Consider the following 17,779-nt stretch of genomic DNA (forward strand, 5'->3'; position numbering starts at 1 on the left):
CTACACGTACTAATGTCTATTAGACGAACGGGCCGTGCCTTGGCTTAGGGTTTAATGTTTTTGACTTGCGACTCTTAAGTTTCCGAACATTATTCCAAGTTATAATTATTAGTTAAAATAATTATCTTAACTTTAAATTATATTTTATTATGGAATAATCGTTAAATAATATTTCGTATTTATACTTCACAAGTATTTTAACTTCGTATTTCCTTCCCAAGGATGGGGGTATTTATACATGTATTATTGTGATTCCGAAAAAATATATTTTAAGTCCCACTTAGAAAAATATATTTAACTTATTTGTCCAAAAATAACATATTCCCAAAATATATGTATTTTCCCAAAAATAATATATTTTACTTCGATAATTTCCAAAATAATATTTTACCAAAATGTATGCGTAAGAGTATTTTCTGAATTATTACATAAGTTACGTTTTAGCGTTCCGTGTCGCAAATAACAAATGCGTAACTTAATATTTATTCCGTGTAGGTTTTGGTATTATTTTGGGAGTTGTAATTTCTGTGGTATTTGTTAATTTATATTATTTTACCCTAAAAATGATATAACTAGCTCACAAAATAAACAAATAATCACACAAGAGTTTAGTATAAAATATATATTCTAAATATATATTTATCTCATTTTATTTACGAAAACCGACCTTCGAGACTTTGTATTTTTGTTATAAAACTATGGCGAAGTTTATTATGAAAACAAAGTTAAAAATATATTTGTAAACAGTTGTTAGAAAAATATTTTCTAAGTGTTGAAATTTTAGAAAAATTTCGCCAGAGTTTCCTTTGTAAATGGAGGTGTCCATGCTTATTAGCATATCATTTTCTTTTAAAAATTCACTCAACAATCATCAACAAGTTATTAGACAACATTACACTAACCAAGTGCAAAACAATGCACTTTACATAACAACATGAACTTGGTTTTTTTTAGTAAAAACATGTAGTAACTTAGTGGGGTGTTTAGTGGGTTTAGTTACCCTCCAAAGTGTGTTTATTTTTGTTAAAATCTTACTCTCGGGGTTTTTAGATGTTCACAACTTGTGACTTATTTTACAAAAATATTCATTTACAACATTTTCGTGTTTTACTTGCATTCTTATACTCTTTTTAATTCCAAAAATAATGTTTATGCAAGTAAAGTTGTGATCCTTCAAAACGCGTCTTTTTAACTTGGTTAGTTTAGAAAAATCGTCATCAAGACTTGGATTTACAAGTTTTACTAGCTCACTTGGTTCATTATTTTTCGAGAAAATCATCCTACTTTCAAGTTCATGTCTTCACTAGTGGATGATTACTTCATGTACACATAATCATCCCTAACTTGTTAAGTTATGTTTTTAATCATAACTTAACAAGCTTCATATGATGTCTAACCATCATGTTACTAGTAATTATCAAGATATCAACAACATAACCGAAACAACTTCATTTTATCAAGTTAATTGCATGGGGACTTGATGGATTCTTGGTGGCCACATGGGATGTCGAAAATTGAGAAGAGGGGGGCATGCGTGCCGTCATTTTCATGGGGGGGTGTTAAGTTGTAATTGTTAGTGGGTGTTATAGTGAACGGGGATCATGACAAGCCAAGAAATAATTAAACAATGTGTTTGGCAAAATTTTGGTGTTCCGGGTAATGTCCGGTTATCCAGTTAGATATTGTTCCGTTAATGTGTCTAATTATTCCTTAAAGTGTCTTTTATATAACTTCTAGTGACCCTTTCAGTTCCCGATACTTAGGAAAGCATACAGAATCATTTTGCCATATTTTTGCAAGTGACTAGCATATTTAAATGCTGAATTTTGTTTATAGGTGCAGAATTTTGCAGTTTAAGTGTGTTTTAGGCACTTTCTGGCACTTTAACTATCACCGACTGACGCAGTTGTCACACCCCCAAAATCCACCATGTGGAATACCACCGCTTGGAGGCGTGACGTGACCAGGATCGAGCCACCAATCATACTGAACAACGTATTTAAGTAAATAAAGCCAACCACAATACGATTGGTGACCAAAAGCTAGTTAACCAAGTTTAGTTTAAAAAGCGGAAGCATAAACGTAAAATCCAAAACATAAGTCCATAAGTTATAAGTCTATAGTCCAAAGCGTAAGTTTAATAGGTTCATAAGGATTTAATATTTAAGCACGGAACACAACAGTTCGTACGCCACAACGACTCCTTCCTCTCGTGCAAGCTCCAGCATTTAGCGACCTGTAAGGCATGTAGCTACGAGTCAACAACAAAGTTGAGTGAGTTCACGTTTGGTTGTTTAGTTTCAAGTTGTTTCTGAAAACGTGATTTGTCTTTCGTTGGCGTAACTGCCGTGGGGGTTACCCCGTAGTTGAAAGTAAGATTAACCAGTTCATTCTTTATTACCTAGATCATATTTATGATTAGTAGGAGCTTCCCCATGTGAACTACTAGACCGTATGATATCGACTACTATGCAAGTAAGTTGTGCCCTACATCAGTGTCTATCATCACTGATGGTTTGCCATAGTCCATTGGTACACGCCCGTCCGACTGGCACGGTGTGAGGTTTGTTAAACCTAATAGTGCTATTAACTAATGACCCGCTCGCCATTGGCCTCGGCGATTAAGTCGATATAAAATGAGTGACTTATGATAGAGTTTTGTCTAGTAAGTTTTAAGGTTGTTTTCCTACCCAAGGAGGACGAACCTACGTAGTTCTACCCAAGGAGAATACGCAGGATTAATATTGGCATCCTACCCAAGTAGGATGGCCGTACATATCCTACCCAAGGAGGATATGTAGATTCAGTTTTAAATTCTTAACCCATTCCCAAACCACCGGGAATCCCATGCCTTAGAAAGTGTGTGAACTCACCTCGGTTTGCTCGGTTAGATTCTCAAATATAGCTAATAGTCAAAGTCGGTCAATCACGTCCTAGTAGGATTACCACTTAGTTTATTAGTGACTTCAAATAAGCACAAAAATTTCTACACGCATCTAACACATAACATGCATCGCTTTTAACAGTTTATGCCCATATAAGCTTCCCATCTATTCCCCACTCATAAACATATATACGACATTGCACATAACACTTTTATCGACACATAACATGTTAGATCATTCACGGATAACATACTTGACATTTAGACACGCAAATTACTACTTATGTCTTTTCAACTTAAATATCCAAAACTGGGCTGTCCTCGAGCATTTTAATAAAATAGTTATCTTATTTCAAAAATTCCCAACTTTTTACAGAAGGTACCAAACGATCCAAGTATTATTTTGTAAAAATCTCGAGATCCGATTCGTTACCAATATTTTATTAAAAATCATTTTCCGGACTGCACTCAGATTTACCTTTTTCTGACTGCAGTCCATGGAATAATTCACTAAAAATTCATTGTAAGTCGGATTGACGAAATTCCAGTGGGACAATTACTACGACATCGGTGTCCATCTACTGTACAGATTTCATGGGCTGATTCGACACAGAACTCAACTTATTACTAAAAACATATCGCCCATTTTCTGTAGAAAAATGCAGCTCTAGCTGCTGTTACAAATCGGGTCTTTAAAAATAGTAAACGAAGTCCAAAAATTACAATTCCGGTGCCATTAGAACCGTATTTGAAAGTACATAAATCTAGACTTCAGAAAATACATTTTTCGTTAAGTTATGGTCCTGTTACAGCCAACTGAAGTTGGCTGTAAAAACCAAACAGCTTTCTGTTTCAGCTTTTAACTCTCTAATTTGTGTTCGATTAATTCTGCTAACATGTTTAGTGATCACAACAACATTTAACAAGTAAAACAGCAAGTAATCAGCAACATAATCATCATATAATCATAACAACACAAGATTTACATCATTTACCCAAATAACTTCTCTTTATCCACCCTTTATTACTTTATGTTCAAGATTAATGTAAGTTCTTTAAAGTTTCTTATCATTTTGATCACTACACATCTTTTACCACCTAAACAAGATGTGAGAAGCAAAGATCTAAGTTCTTACCACTAGTTCAAGACTAGGGAAGTTCAAGTGTAGAAATGTGGTGGTTAAAAGCGAATAGAGAAGGTCCTTCCACTTCCAGGTTCACCAAGCTTCGCTGTATGACTTATTACACCTTTGTATGTATGGAGATTGGATGAAGATGAACAAATGATGATGATGATGATGTTGGGGTTTGAGTTCAGCCGAAGCCAAGGGAGAGAAGAGAGGAGAAATGTTTTGAGTGGTGAATGAGAGTGATGAAGTCTCTAACCATTGGTGCACTCTTATAACCATCCAACAACATTATCGCTTGTGTAACATGTCTCAAATGACCCAACACAATCCCTTAAACAATTTAAAGAAATCAAGGAGTGGGGCCCTTGTCTAGAACCGCTCATGGGGGGGGGGGGGGTTAGTTGAGTTCCAACTAGGTGGTTAGTGAATTAGTTAGGTTTCAAGTGTCTAGTTAGTTCCATAAGTGTGTTATATAGTATATTGTGTGTTAGGGTGTTCGGGGACTATAACTAGCTCAGTAAAAGTGAAACAATGTTCTTAACAATATTTTTATGTTTTGGGTAGTGTCCGGTTGTTCGGTTTGACACTGTTCCGTTAAAGTGCTTAATTAATCCGTAAAGTGTCATTTATATATATTTTTGTAATACTTTTAATTCTCAACACTTAGGAAATCATGACGGACTATTTAGTAACTTTCTGTACGCTACTAGTATGTTAACAAGCGCACGTAAATATAACAATGAAATCAGAGAGTAGTTAAGTAATTCCACACAGTCGTCAAACATTTTAATTTTTATTAATAAGTTGTACGGAATACATGGAATTTTGAGGGTTGTCACATTCTCCCCCTGTTAAGAAAATTTCGTCCCGAAATTTAGCTCATGGTTACTGAGGAAGCTAGTTGTGTTGCGTTGGTTTCCTGGTTTTCCTGGGGTGTCACATCATCCCCCCGTTGATTTGGAATTCCCCGAAATTCTGCAGTATCTTCAGCCTCAGTAGTGGTTGTGCTTTTCTTAAACAGCTGGGGATACTTGAGTTTCATTTGGTCCTCTCGTTCCCAGGTATACTCTGGGCCACGACGGGAATTCCAACGAACTCGGACGAGAGGTATTCTGGTGCGCTTGAGAATCTTAACATCTTGATCTTTAATGTCTACTGGTTCCTCGACGAATCGCAGCTAGTCGTCGATAGTGAGCTCTTTTAAGGGAACTATGAGGGTCTCATCTGACAGACACTTCTTTAGATTTGACATGTGGAATACGTTGTGAACTCCACTGAGTTCTTCGGGTAGATTCAACCTGTAAGCGACTTTGCCAATTTTCTCAATGATCTCGAACGGTCCGACATAACGCAGATTGAGCTTGCCTCGTTTGCCAAAACGAACCACACCTTTCCAAGGTGAGACTTTAAGTAGCACTTGATCCCCAATCTGGAACTCGAGTGGCTTTCTTCGCTTATCAACATAGCTTTTCTGACGGTCACGAGCTGCCGCCATTCGTTGTCGTATCTGAGCAATCTTCTCGGTTGTATCTACTACAAGTTCTAGGCCATTGATTTGACTATCACCAACTTCTACCCAACAGAGAGGTGATCGGCATTTACGTCCGTACAATGCCTCAAATGGAGCGGCCTGAATGCTGGTGTGGTAGCTGTTGTTATACGAAAACTCCACTAACGGGAGATGCTTTTCCCAGCCGTTACCAAAATCGATTAAACATGCCCTAAGCATGTCTTCAAGGGTCTAGATGGTGCGTTCAGATTGCCCATCTGTCTGTGGGTGATAAGCGGTGCTCATATCTAAACGTGAGCGAAAAGACTTGTACATAGCTTGCCATAGTTCAGAGGTAAAATGCGCATCACGATCAGAGATGATGGAGGTTGGCACTCCGTGCCTTGATACCACTTCCTTCAGGTAAATGTCTGCTAGAGTAGAAAACTTATCCGTTTCCTTGATAGCCAGAAAATGTGTAGACTTGGTCAGTCGATCCACGATCACCCAAATGGTATCATTTCCGCGTTGAGATCTGGGCAGGCCAGTAACGAAATCCATGGAAATTTTCTCCCATTTCCATTTAGGTATCTCTGGTTGTTGAAGTGGGCCTGATGGTTTCTGATACTCGACCTTGACCCTAGCACAGGTCAAGCATTTACTGACGTAGGTTGCTATACTGGCTTTCATACCAGGCCACCAGTATGTAGTCTTGAGATCATGGTATATCTTATCCGAACCAGGATGTACTGAATAATGAGACTTATGTGCTTCATCCATCACAAGCTCGCGTAGGTCTCCATACAGGGGAACCCAGATGCGTCCGTTAACATAGTAGGCGTTGTTTTCCTTTTGTTCTAGCCGTTGCCTCGATCCTCGTAGGGACTCAGCCCTGATGTTCTCTGCTTTCAATGCTTCGACCTGAGCATCGCGAATCTGAGCGGGAAGGTTAGATTGGATGGTAAGGTGTAACGCACGTACACGCCTAGGTATAGTATCCTTTCGACTGAGGGCGTCAGCCACAACACTGGCCTTGCACGGATGATACTTGATTGCGCATTGATAATCATTCAAGAGTTTGACCCATCGGTGTTGTCGCATATTCAATTCCTTTTGCTTGAAGATATGCTCGAGACTCCTGTGATCGGTATAAATGGTGCACTTGGTACCGTACAGGTAATGTCTCCATATCTTAAGCGTGAAAATGACTGCTCCCAATTCTAAGTCGTGCGTAGTGTAGTTCCTTTCGTGAACCTTAAGTTGGTGCGATGCGTAGGCAATGACCTTGTCACGTTGCATCAACATGCAACCAAGTCCTTGAATGGAAGCGTCGCAATAAACCACAAAATCTTTTGTGACTTCAGGCAATGAGAGGATAGGCGCGCTACAAAGTCTATCTTTTAAGTGCTGAAATGCGGATTCCTGTGCATCACCCCAACGATAGGTGATACCCTTCTGAGTCAGTGAAGTGAGAGGTTGCGCAATCCTTGATAAACCTTCTGTAATACCCTGCCAAACCCATGAATTGGCGGATTTCTGTTGGTGTTCGGGGTGCAGGCCAATTCTTGATCGATTCAACTTTGGATGGATCTACATGGATTCCATCCTTGTTTACCACATGGCCTAGAAAGTGGACTTCGCGAAGCCAGAAGTCACATTTTGAAAACTTGGCATACAACTGCTCTTTTCGGAGAAGTTCCAGAATAAGCCTCAGGTGTTGCTCGTGTTCTTCCTGACTCTCAGAATAGATCAGGATGTCGTCGATGAACACTATGACAAACTTATCCAGGTAAGGCTTGCACACTCGATTCATGAGCTCCATGAAGACTGCAGGTGCATTCGTTAACCCGAAAGGCATAACCAGAAACTCATAATGGCCGTAACGAGTTCTGAATGCTGTTTTGGAGACGTCTTCCTCTCGGACTCTCAACTGATGGTAGCCCGATCTCAAATCAATCTTCGAGTAATAACTCGACCCTTGCAACTGGTCGAACCAATCATCAATGCGTGGGAGAGGATAACAATTCTTCACGGTCACCTTGTTGAGTTCGCGGTAGTCAATACACGTTCTGAAGGTACCGTCTTTCTTCTTTACGAATAATACTGGAGCTCCCCAGGGCGAAGAGCTAGGACGTACGAAACCCTTCTCCAAGAGTTCTTGTAGTTGCGTGGACAGTTCTTCGAGTTCTGATGGAGCTAGACGATATGGTGCTCGAGCTACTGGTGCTGCTCCAGGAGCTAGCTCGATTTGAAACTCAACTTGGCGGTGAGGCGGAAGACCAGGTAATTCCTCAGGAAATACCTCGAGAAATTCGCACACAATAGGAATGTCTTCTATCTTCCTTTCTTCCGTGGTTATATCAGAAACGAGGGCTAGAATAGCGGTGTGGCCCTTTCGCAAACACTTCTGGGCCATAAGGAAAGAGATGATGCCTACAACAGCACCACTCTTGTCGCCACGAATCATGAGGGGTTCTTTGTCAGAACGAGGAATACGGACGATTTTCTCCTTGCACATAATCTCCGCTTGGTGTTGAGATAACCAATCCATCCCAATGACAACGTCAAAACTACCCAGGACGATAGGGATGAGGTCGATAGAAAAGGTCTGATCGGCAAGGACAAGCTTGCAACCCTTCACTACATGTGTAGCCTCTAAACTTTTACCATTTGCTAACTCTACGATGTGCTTGGTGTTCAAAAGTGTTGGAGTACGCTTAAGCATCTGACTAACTTTTAAGGACACGAAGCTAGTATCGGCACCCGAATCAAATAAAACAGTAACAAAGAAATCATCCAGAAGAAACTTACCCATCACAACGTTGGGATCGTTCCTTGCTTCACACTGACCAACCATGAACACCCGACCTTGGGCGCCATTGCCATTATTGTTACCTCCATTGTTGCCTCCATTGTTGTTTCCATTGTGGTTCCCGTTTCTTAGGTTGTTCTGATTCTGGTTTTGGTTCAGCTGGGGGCAGTTCCTCTTAAAGTGGCCTTCAGCGCCACACTGGAAGCATCCTTTATTGCCATGCTGTTGCTGCTGCTGGTGGTTCTGTGGAGCTTGTTGTTGTTGATGGCGATTCTGATTCGCAGGACGTGGGCTCCTACAATCCTTAGCTTCATGACCCAGCTTGTGACATCTCTGACAACGACCCTTGTTGCACTGGCCGCTGTGGTGCAGATTACATCGATTGCACTTAGGGTGATTTCCCTTGTACCCACCCTGACCTTGATTCCTAGAAGACTGCTGACTTAGGCTCCTGTACTCGTCTGTCTTTCGTTGCTGGGATTGAGCTGAAGCAGAACCCTTGCCCAAATTTCCATCCCACTTGCGCTTATTATCATTGGGAGCATCAGAAGTTGTAGCGCTAATACGCTTGGGCAGCCTGTTCTGCTCAACTGCCTGATCGGTGAGACAATGAGCCAACTTGACGACTTGCTGAATGGTGCCAAGATTAGCTGAGGTTACGTGGCTTTGGATCTCTGGCACCAAGCCCTTAAGGTACAGCTCGATACGCTTGAAAGGAGGATCCACCATAGTGGGACACAGGATGGCTAGCTCATTTGACCTCTTTGTGTATGCGTCGATCTCAGACCCCGTCATCTTCAAATTGAAAAATTCTACCTCCAGCTTGTGGATGTCGTCACGACTGCAGTACCCCTCTTTGATCAGTTCTTTGAAACCGTTCCATGGGGTGGCATTAGCAATCGCCAACCCAAGCAGTTGAACCCGTGCCTTCCACCTGGTTAACGCAGCTCCTTCGAGTGTTCCAGTAGCATACTTCACCCTACGATCTTCAGGGCATTCACACATTTCGAAAACAGACTCGAGCTTCTCGAACCAGTGAAGAAGACGTACAGCTCCTTTTGTGCCGCTGAAAGTACTAGGTCGGCAATCCATGAATGTTTTGAACGTGCACACAGGAGGTTGTGCAGGTTGACCTGTTGCGCGAGAAGAAAAGACAAGGTTAAGCACGAGGGTTGGTTTACGAAGGTAAGATCTAAACGTCCTAAGATGGGTTGATACGGTAGGTTATACCTCCTGCAGGAACAGCTGCGAGTGCCTCAGCAACTCGTTCGTTGATCAAAGCCGTCAGCTAGGCTTGAGTTAGGTTGATACGTCCTCCACGTCCGTTCATGATCTTTATAACGAATCAACGTAAGTGAGGAAAGTGTCGCGAAAGTGCGTAAGTGTGGGACGACAGTAGAGAATAAGCACACAAGGTTCAAAGAGCAATTATCACGTTATCTAATGCACAGTGTAACTATCTAACCAACAATATAGCACAGATCATACCACCTATTGTGTCGAGTCTTGCACGTGGAGCGAAGCGTCGTTGTGGATCGTTGAGCACTGTACAGGTTATAATCTGGTCTTATCAAAAGCTTTTCCCTTTTTAAAACCAAGTTCACTATAACCAATGGCTCTGATACCAATCTGTCACATCCCCAAAATCCACAATGCGGAGTACCACTGCTTGGAGGCGTGACGTGACCAGGATCGAGCCACCAATCATACTGAACAACGTATTTAAGTAAATAAAGCCAACCACAATACGATTGGTGACCAAAAGCTAGTTAACCAAGTTTAGTTTAAACAGCGGAAGCATAAACGTAAAATCCAAAACATAAGTCCATAAGTTATAAGTCTAAAGTCCAAAGCGTAAGTTTAATAGGTTCATAAGGATTTAATATTTAAGTACGAAACATAACAGTCCGTACACCACAACGACTCCTTCCTCTCGTGCAAGCTCCAGCATTTAGCGACCTGTAAGGCATGTAACAACGAGTCAAAAAAAAAGTTGAGTGAGTTCACGTTTGGTTGTTTAGTTTTAAGTTGTTTCTGAAAACGTGGTTTGTCTTTCGTTGGCGTAATTGCCGTGGGGGTTACCCCGTAGTTGAAAGTAAGATTAACCAGTTCATTCTTTATTACCCAGATCATATATATGATTAGTGGGGGCTTCCCCATGTGAACTACAAGACCGTATGATATCGACTACTACGCAAGTAAGTTGTGCCCTACATCAGTGTCTATCATCACTGATGGGTTGCCATAGTCCATTAGTACACGGTCGTCCGACCGGCACGGTGTGACGTTTGTTAAACCTAATTGCGCTATTAACTAATGACCCGCTCGCCATTGGCCTCGGCGATTAAGTCGATATAAAATGAGGGACTTATGATAGAGTTTTGTCAAGTAAGTTTTAAGGTTGTTGTCCTACCCAAGGAGGACGAATGTACGTAGTTCTACCCAAGGAGAATACGCAGGATTAATATTGGCATCCTACCCAAGGAGGATGGCCATACATATCCTACCCAAGGAGGATATGTAGATTCAGTTTTAAATTCTTAACCCATTCCCAAACCACCGGGAATCCCATGCCTTAGAAAGTGTGTGAACTCACCTCGGTTTGCTCGGTTAGACTCTCAAATATAGCTAATAGTCAAAGTCAGTCAATCACGTCCTAGTAGGATTACCACTTAGTTTATTAGTGACTTCAAATAAGAACAAAAATTCCTACACGCATCTAACACATAACATGCATCACATTTAACGGTTTATGCCCATATAAGCTTCCCATCTATTCCCCACTTATAAACATACATACGACATTGCACATAACACTTTTATCGACACATAACATGTTAGATCATTCACGGATAACATACTTGACATTTAGACACGCAAATTACTACTTATGTCTTTTCAACTTAAATATCCAAAACTGGGCTGTTTTCGAGCATTTTATTAAACTAGTTATCTTATTTCAAAAATTCCCAACTTTTTACAGAAGGTGCTAAACGATCAAAATATTATTGTGTAAAAATCTCGTGATTCGATTCATTACCAATATTTTATTAAGAATCATTTTCGGGACTGCACTCAGATTTACCTTTTTCTGACTGCAGTCCACGGAATAATTCATTAAAAATTCATTGTAAGTCGGATTGACGAAATTCCAGTGGGACAATTACTACGACATCAGTTTCCATCTACTGTACAGATTTCATGGGAGGATTCGACACATAACTCAAGTTATGACTAAAAACATATCGCCTATTTTCTGCAGAGGATGCGCAACGGATGTGAAAGTGTGTTCGATGAGCCCACAAGATGCTCGGGAGCTCATCTACCCAACCTCTTCGCCTTGTGCCCAGTCGGGCCTTTATCCCCTCGACAATGCACTTGTTCACGCTTTCCACCTGTCCGTTGCCTTGAGGATGCGCAACGGATGTGAAAGTGTGTTCGATTTTCATCTCCTTCATCCACTTCTGGAGGTCTTCTGACGCAAAGTTGGTACCATTATCGGTTACAATCTTGAGCGGGAGACCAAATCTGCATATGATGTGTTCCCAGATGAACTTGCGCACCATCATAGCTGTGGTTGACGCGAGAGCTTTGGCCTCCACCCATTTTGTGAAGTAATCGACGGCCACTATTATGAATTTGACGGTGCCAGGAGCATCTCGGAAGGGTCCCACCATGTCGATTCCCCACTGCTGGAAAGGCCATGCAGTAGATACAGGGATAAGGTCGTTCTTGGGGCGCAGTATTTTTGGAGAATGTCGCTGACAGGAGTCACATTTGCGGATCTCCTTCAGGGCATCGACATGCATCCCTGGCCAATAGTATCCGGCGCTCATGATCTTCGCGACAACCATCCGTGGTCCTGAATTAATGCCGCAGATTCCTTCATGGATCTCCCTGATCAAGTAGTTCGCATCTTGGGGGTCCACACAGCGCAGTAGTGGTCCCAAGAAGGATTTTCGGTACAGAATACCGCCATTCATTTCATACTGCAGGGCCTTGTTTTGAATCTTCCTTGCCTCCGCTTAGTTTTCAGGAAGTATCCCTTCTTGCAAATACTGGATTATGGGGGTCATCCAGGATGGTTGCCCCATCTCAATCACATTCACTTGACGCAACAGTACTGATGGATTTTTGAGTACTTCTATTCTTACGTCTTTTGCAAGGTGCTGAAAAGAAGTCGAAACAAGCTTGCTCAAAGCATCAGCTGGCTTGTTTTCTGAACGATTGATGTGGATAACCTTGTGAGATTTGAATGAAGCAATTCTTTTGCCTGTTCCAGATATAGAGCCATGACTTCACCCTTTGCATCGTATATGCCATTGACTTGGCTGGCTATCAGGAGTGAGTCGACATGTGCTCGTAAGCTTTTGTCTCCCATTTTGATGGCGAGGCGTAAGCCCGCCAAAAATGCTTCATACTCCGCCTCGTTGTTGGTGTTTTTAAAGTCCAACTTGATGGCGTAAGTAAATTCATGATTCTCGGGGCTCACCAGGCGCAATCCTGCTCCCGTGCCGTCCTCATTTGATGCCCCATCAGTATAAAGCATCCAAGTCTCCTCAGTCACGTCTTTCTCAGGAATCTCTATCAGCTCACATTCTTTGATTTTATCGGCCGGCACTTCTGTGATGAAGTCGGCTAGGACCTGACCCTTAATGGCTGGACATGGCCTGTACAAGATGTTATGGCCTCCCAGCTCAATGGCCCATTTTGCCAATCTGCCTGATGTCTCAGGCTTTTGCAATATTGTGCCAATGTGGAAGTTGGTAAGCACGGTTATCACGTGGCCTGTAAAATATTTGCGCAGCCTTCGGGAGGCGTGTAGCAGCGCGAGGACCAATTTTTCCATCGTGGAATATCTTGTTTCTGGGTCAGTAAGTACCCTGCTGACGTAATAACTTGGAGTTTGGACTCCGTTTCTCTCCACCAATAGCACCGACCCTACTGCCCTGTCTGAAGAGGACAAGTACAGTACGAGTGGTTCTTTTTCGAATGGTGCAGTCAGGGTAGGGAGTTCAATCAGACACTCCTTCATTTCCTGAAAGGCCGCCTCCACCTCGGGGGTCCATTTGAATTCTTGTTTCTTTACGCAGTTGCGCAACGTGCTGATAAAGGGGTACGACTTCGCGGCGTGATTGGAGAGAAAACGATTAAGCGCGGCTAGTCGGCCGGCCAGTCGTTGCATCTCTTTGATGGTTCGCGGTGAGGGCATTCGCTCTATGGCCTGTACTTTCTCTGGATTCACTTTGAAACCGCCGTTTGTGACAATGAAGCCTAGAAACTTCCCTTCTTCCATGCCAAAAGAGCACTTGGCTGGATTCAGCTTCATATTTACACTGCGCAATGAATTGAACGTTTTTTCGATGTCTTTCAACATTTGGTCCTCTTTGGGACTTTTAACCACTAGATCATCGATGTAAACTTCGATACGCTTTCCGATGTCTCCTGCGAAGGTCTTGTCCATCAATCGTTGGTATGTTGCGCCCGCATTCTTCAAGCCGAAAGGCATCTTTGTGTAGCAAAAGATTCCAAGATCAGTTCTAAAGGCTGTCTTGTCTTCATCTTCGAGTTTCATCTGAACTTGATGATAACCCTTGTAGCAATCCAAAAAGCACTTCCATCTGTATGGCGCGAGAGAGTCTATCTTTTTGTCGATCTCAGGCAAGGAATAGCAATCCTTTGGGCATGCCTTGTTGAGATCGGTATAGTCTACGCACATTCGCCATCCGCCGTTTGACTTTTCAACCATTACCGGGTTCGCAACCCAACTCTGATATCGTACCTCCCGCAAGATCCCAGCCTTGAGCAACTCGCATACTTGCTCATTCATTGCTTTCGTTTTGTCTTCTCCCAAGCTGCGCCTTCTTTGGACCTTTGGTTCAACAGAGGGGTAAGTGTTTAAGCAATGTTCGGTTATGTTGCGCGGGATACCGGTCATGTCTGCCGAGGTCCAGGCAAATATATCCATATTTCGGAACAACAATTGCTTTAAAGGCGTTCGGATGTCTGACGAAATGGTGTGGCCAATTGTCACTGTTTGCTCTGGGTATTTGCGGTTTAAGACCCATTTTGCGGGCTCGGTCGTAGAAACCTTCGCCGCTTTCGCTGGGCGCATTTCTTCAGTTGACATCACTTCCTTTTTGGCATAGATGATTGCTACTCCCGTTTTGGTTGGGAACCCTATAGCAGAATGGGGCGTTGAAGTCACCATGTTCAGCTCGCCCTGGGTCTCCCTCCCAATTAACACATCATGCCTTGATTTCACGGGCATCACTATGAAATTTCAGTTTCCTCTTCTTCATGCACCGAAGGGGTCGCGCCAACATCAGGGTTACGAGAACCCGCGTTTCCGGAGCTCTTTGAGCTACCCGCTCCAGTCTTTGTCTCAGCTGTGCGCGATAAGCCTTCAAGTGAGTCACTTATTATCACATAATCGTTTAAGTCACTCTGTCGAAGGCGAAGAGTACCTTTAACAGCGGCAGCGGTTGCGCGACTACTACCAGCCCCCTTGCTGGTCACCTCCGGATCCAAGTTGACTGTTTTCTTCTTCTTCAGGGGTTTCTTCTTCCTCTCTTCTGGGTCAATCCCCAGGTCGCGCAACACACCTGCAAAATGTTAGACCACGAACTTAACTCGCCGTTTGAAGACCCTACAGACTCCTCGCTGGAAAGATAGACAACCTCTTTCCCAGCGGAAGTCACAGAGCGCAAAGGACGAGGTTTAGGGAATTGCGCACCTTCAGTCGCGGTAGGCGGCGAGGTAAAGGCATCAGCAACAGGGTACATAAAATTGCCTCTGATTTGCTCGTACCAGCTCTCCTCGTCCTCGCGCAGTGGGCGCACGCCCATAGAACCACTGAACGTGGCGAATGCCGCTTGATATAGTTGCGCCTCTACACGTCCAAATAACATAAGTAACAATAAAACAAACACTTGAAAAAAAGAAAAGGAAGAAAATCACTGACCTTGATCGCCAATCTTCAAGACAGGCACCTCTTTGCTGTCTGGTGACCACTGGTCACTCATCCGCACGGCCACCAACACATTTTCCCCAAATACCCGATTCGGAGTAGGGGTCAATTGTTGATACCACAATGCTTGCTTGGGGATTGGAAGATCTTCCTTCAACACGGGCTCAGTCCAATCTCTGAAAGGCATGGCAATTGGAAGCACCTCTTCCCGAATGAAGAAGAATTTGGGTTTCCAGTCGTGGAAGCTCTTTGGAGGGTTTAACAAGATCTTCTTTGCAGCACCACGGCTGGCAAAGGAGAAGAAACCCATCGTTCGTTGCAGTTGGTAGAAAGCCCGGAATTTCTCCACAGTCGGCTCGATGCCATGAGATCGGCATAAAACTCAAAGTGACGAACCCTAACCATCCCAGGAGGGCTCATCTGGGAAAGATGAAAATTGTAGTGATGCAATATGTTTCCCATAAAGTTCGTCGCCGGTAACCTAAAGTTACCTTGAAGAAAAAGGTCTTCATACAAGGTGATGTAACCCGGCGGTGCATCGGCTGCAGTCTGGCCCTGAGCCGGGTACCGAGCATCCCACTCCGGTGGAAACCGGAAGCTCCGAACAATCTGTTCAAACAGTCCAAGATCCCACTTGAGAACGGGAACAGGACCCTCCTCTGAAGAAACAGCCTCCTGATGCTCCTCAGTCATCGTAATAAAGGTTGCAAGTTTCTGAAGAACTTTGAAGATTTGAAGAAAAACTTGAAGATTTGAAGAAAATCTTGAAGACTTGAAGAAAATCTTGAAGATTCAAAGAGATAAACGAGAGAAAACTGGAAAACAAAGAAGAGAAGTGAGAACCTCTCACATCTCTTCGGATATATATACCCATCGCATTTAATGCGATGGGTAAGCGTGCCGTTTTCGCCGCTAGGTTAGCCAATGAGAGGCTGCCACGTCAAGCGGAAAAGCAGGAGTGACGGTTACCACGCACGCGTGTGCCTCACTCTCCTGACACGAAGTGCAACCGTCGCAGTCGGCATGATGCCATCCGTGCCAGGGGTCAACTCAGACGTCGCACTCAGCGACTTATCCTACCAACTTGCCAGAGTTCGAATTTCGAAGTTTCCCGCCATAAAATTACAAGTAACTTCAGGCAAAAGTTACCAGGGCCGCGCAAGCTAACATTGCCTTAGCAACACTTTGCGCCCGATCAGATAACCAATGAACCACTCGGAACCTGCCTTGATAAGCTGCGCTGTTGGAAACAACAATTTTACACGCGCCACACCAACCAAGATCAAGAGAGCACTCCCCTTCTACTTTTATTTTTCTAAGTCCAGAGCTCCAACCACTTGCGTTGCGCATGGTGCAGCACTGGACTAGGGGGACTTGAAGGGGTATGGTCCCAAAAAGCCGCGCAAACCTCGGTTGAGGTTGCGCGTGAGACCATACTCCTTATTTTAATGAACTTCTTACTGAGAGCCTCGCGCGACCTACATCACTTTCCTATTTGTGTTGCGCGAGGCGTGGCCCACAAGAAGCTCAAATATCAGCACTTAGCATAAAAATAACGGAACACATGGACATACTAACCCCGCGCGGGTTAGTTAGATGCCCAACAAGAACCACACAGGAGGGGAGCGCAAGGCTACCTCAGTGGTACACGAGGTACAAGTGGCAGTGAAAAGAGCCAATGAGCGTCCAGCAGGCTCTGGTCAATCGTGCGCCACGATCGTCTGACGAGAAGTACTCAAGGACGCCTACGTGGTACCAATCAGGGGACAGAGACATCTGTCCCACGATCTCCACTTGTCTGCTGATGGCAGAAAAGCAGCAGGGCCGACAACAACGATACGTGGCTCCAATCAAGGTGCGCCAGCACCAAAGAGTTTCTAGAAGCCACTAAACGGTCGACACTAGAGAGACAAAGAGCATATCCGTTATGTTGTCCATTTCCGGCCCAAGGCCCATCAGCCCATATCCTCTTACACTTCTCCGGCTATATATAGAGACCTCATTCCACAGGTTAAAGATTCTATTCCCTCAACTCTCACTCTTAGCACTTAATTATCCTCTCAAAGCAGTCGCTTATTCTCATGCCGGAGCCTGGTTAAGAGGGAAACCCCCACATTCTTCTCTTAACGAGTAACGGTGTTCTGTTTTGCAGGATTATACATCAAGTCGGAGCTCAAATATTCATTAGAAGATTAACCACTATGATAGGAACATAAACCAAACCGATTAGTATCCTTAATCAGTTCAGTGTTTCTTTAGGGCCTCAAGTCTCATAGGGACGGGTAATGTTAATGGGTCATGTGGTGTATCAAACAGTTAATGAGTTCATGTGTATGATGAATCGGTGATGTGTACTATGAATCGGTGATGTAAATTTGTATACGATTTGAATGCTAGTTGCGTGATGACAAAGAATAACTAATGTACGTGAGTAATTGTTACGACTGGTCATATGTTATGTATATTTCTGGTACACTATTGGATTGAGGGTGTA

Source organism: Helianthus annuus, chromosome 4 (genome assembly GCF_002127325.2).
Source record: "Helianthus annuus cultivar XRQ/B chromosome 4, HanXRQr2.0-SUNRISE, whole genome shotgun sequence".
NCBI classification, from domain to species: domain Eukaryota; kingdom Viridiplantae; phylum Streptophyta; class Magnoliopsida; order Asterales; family Asteraceae; genus Helianthus; species Helianthus annuus.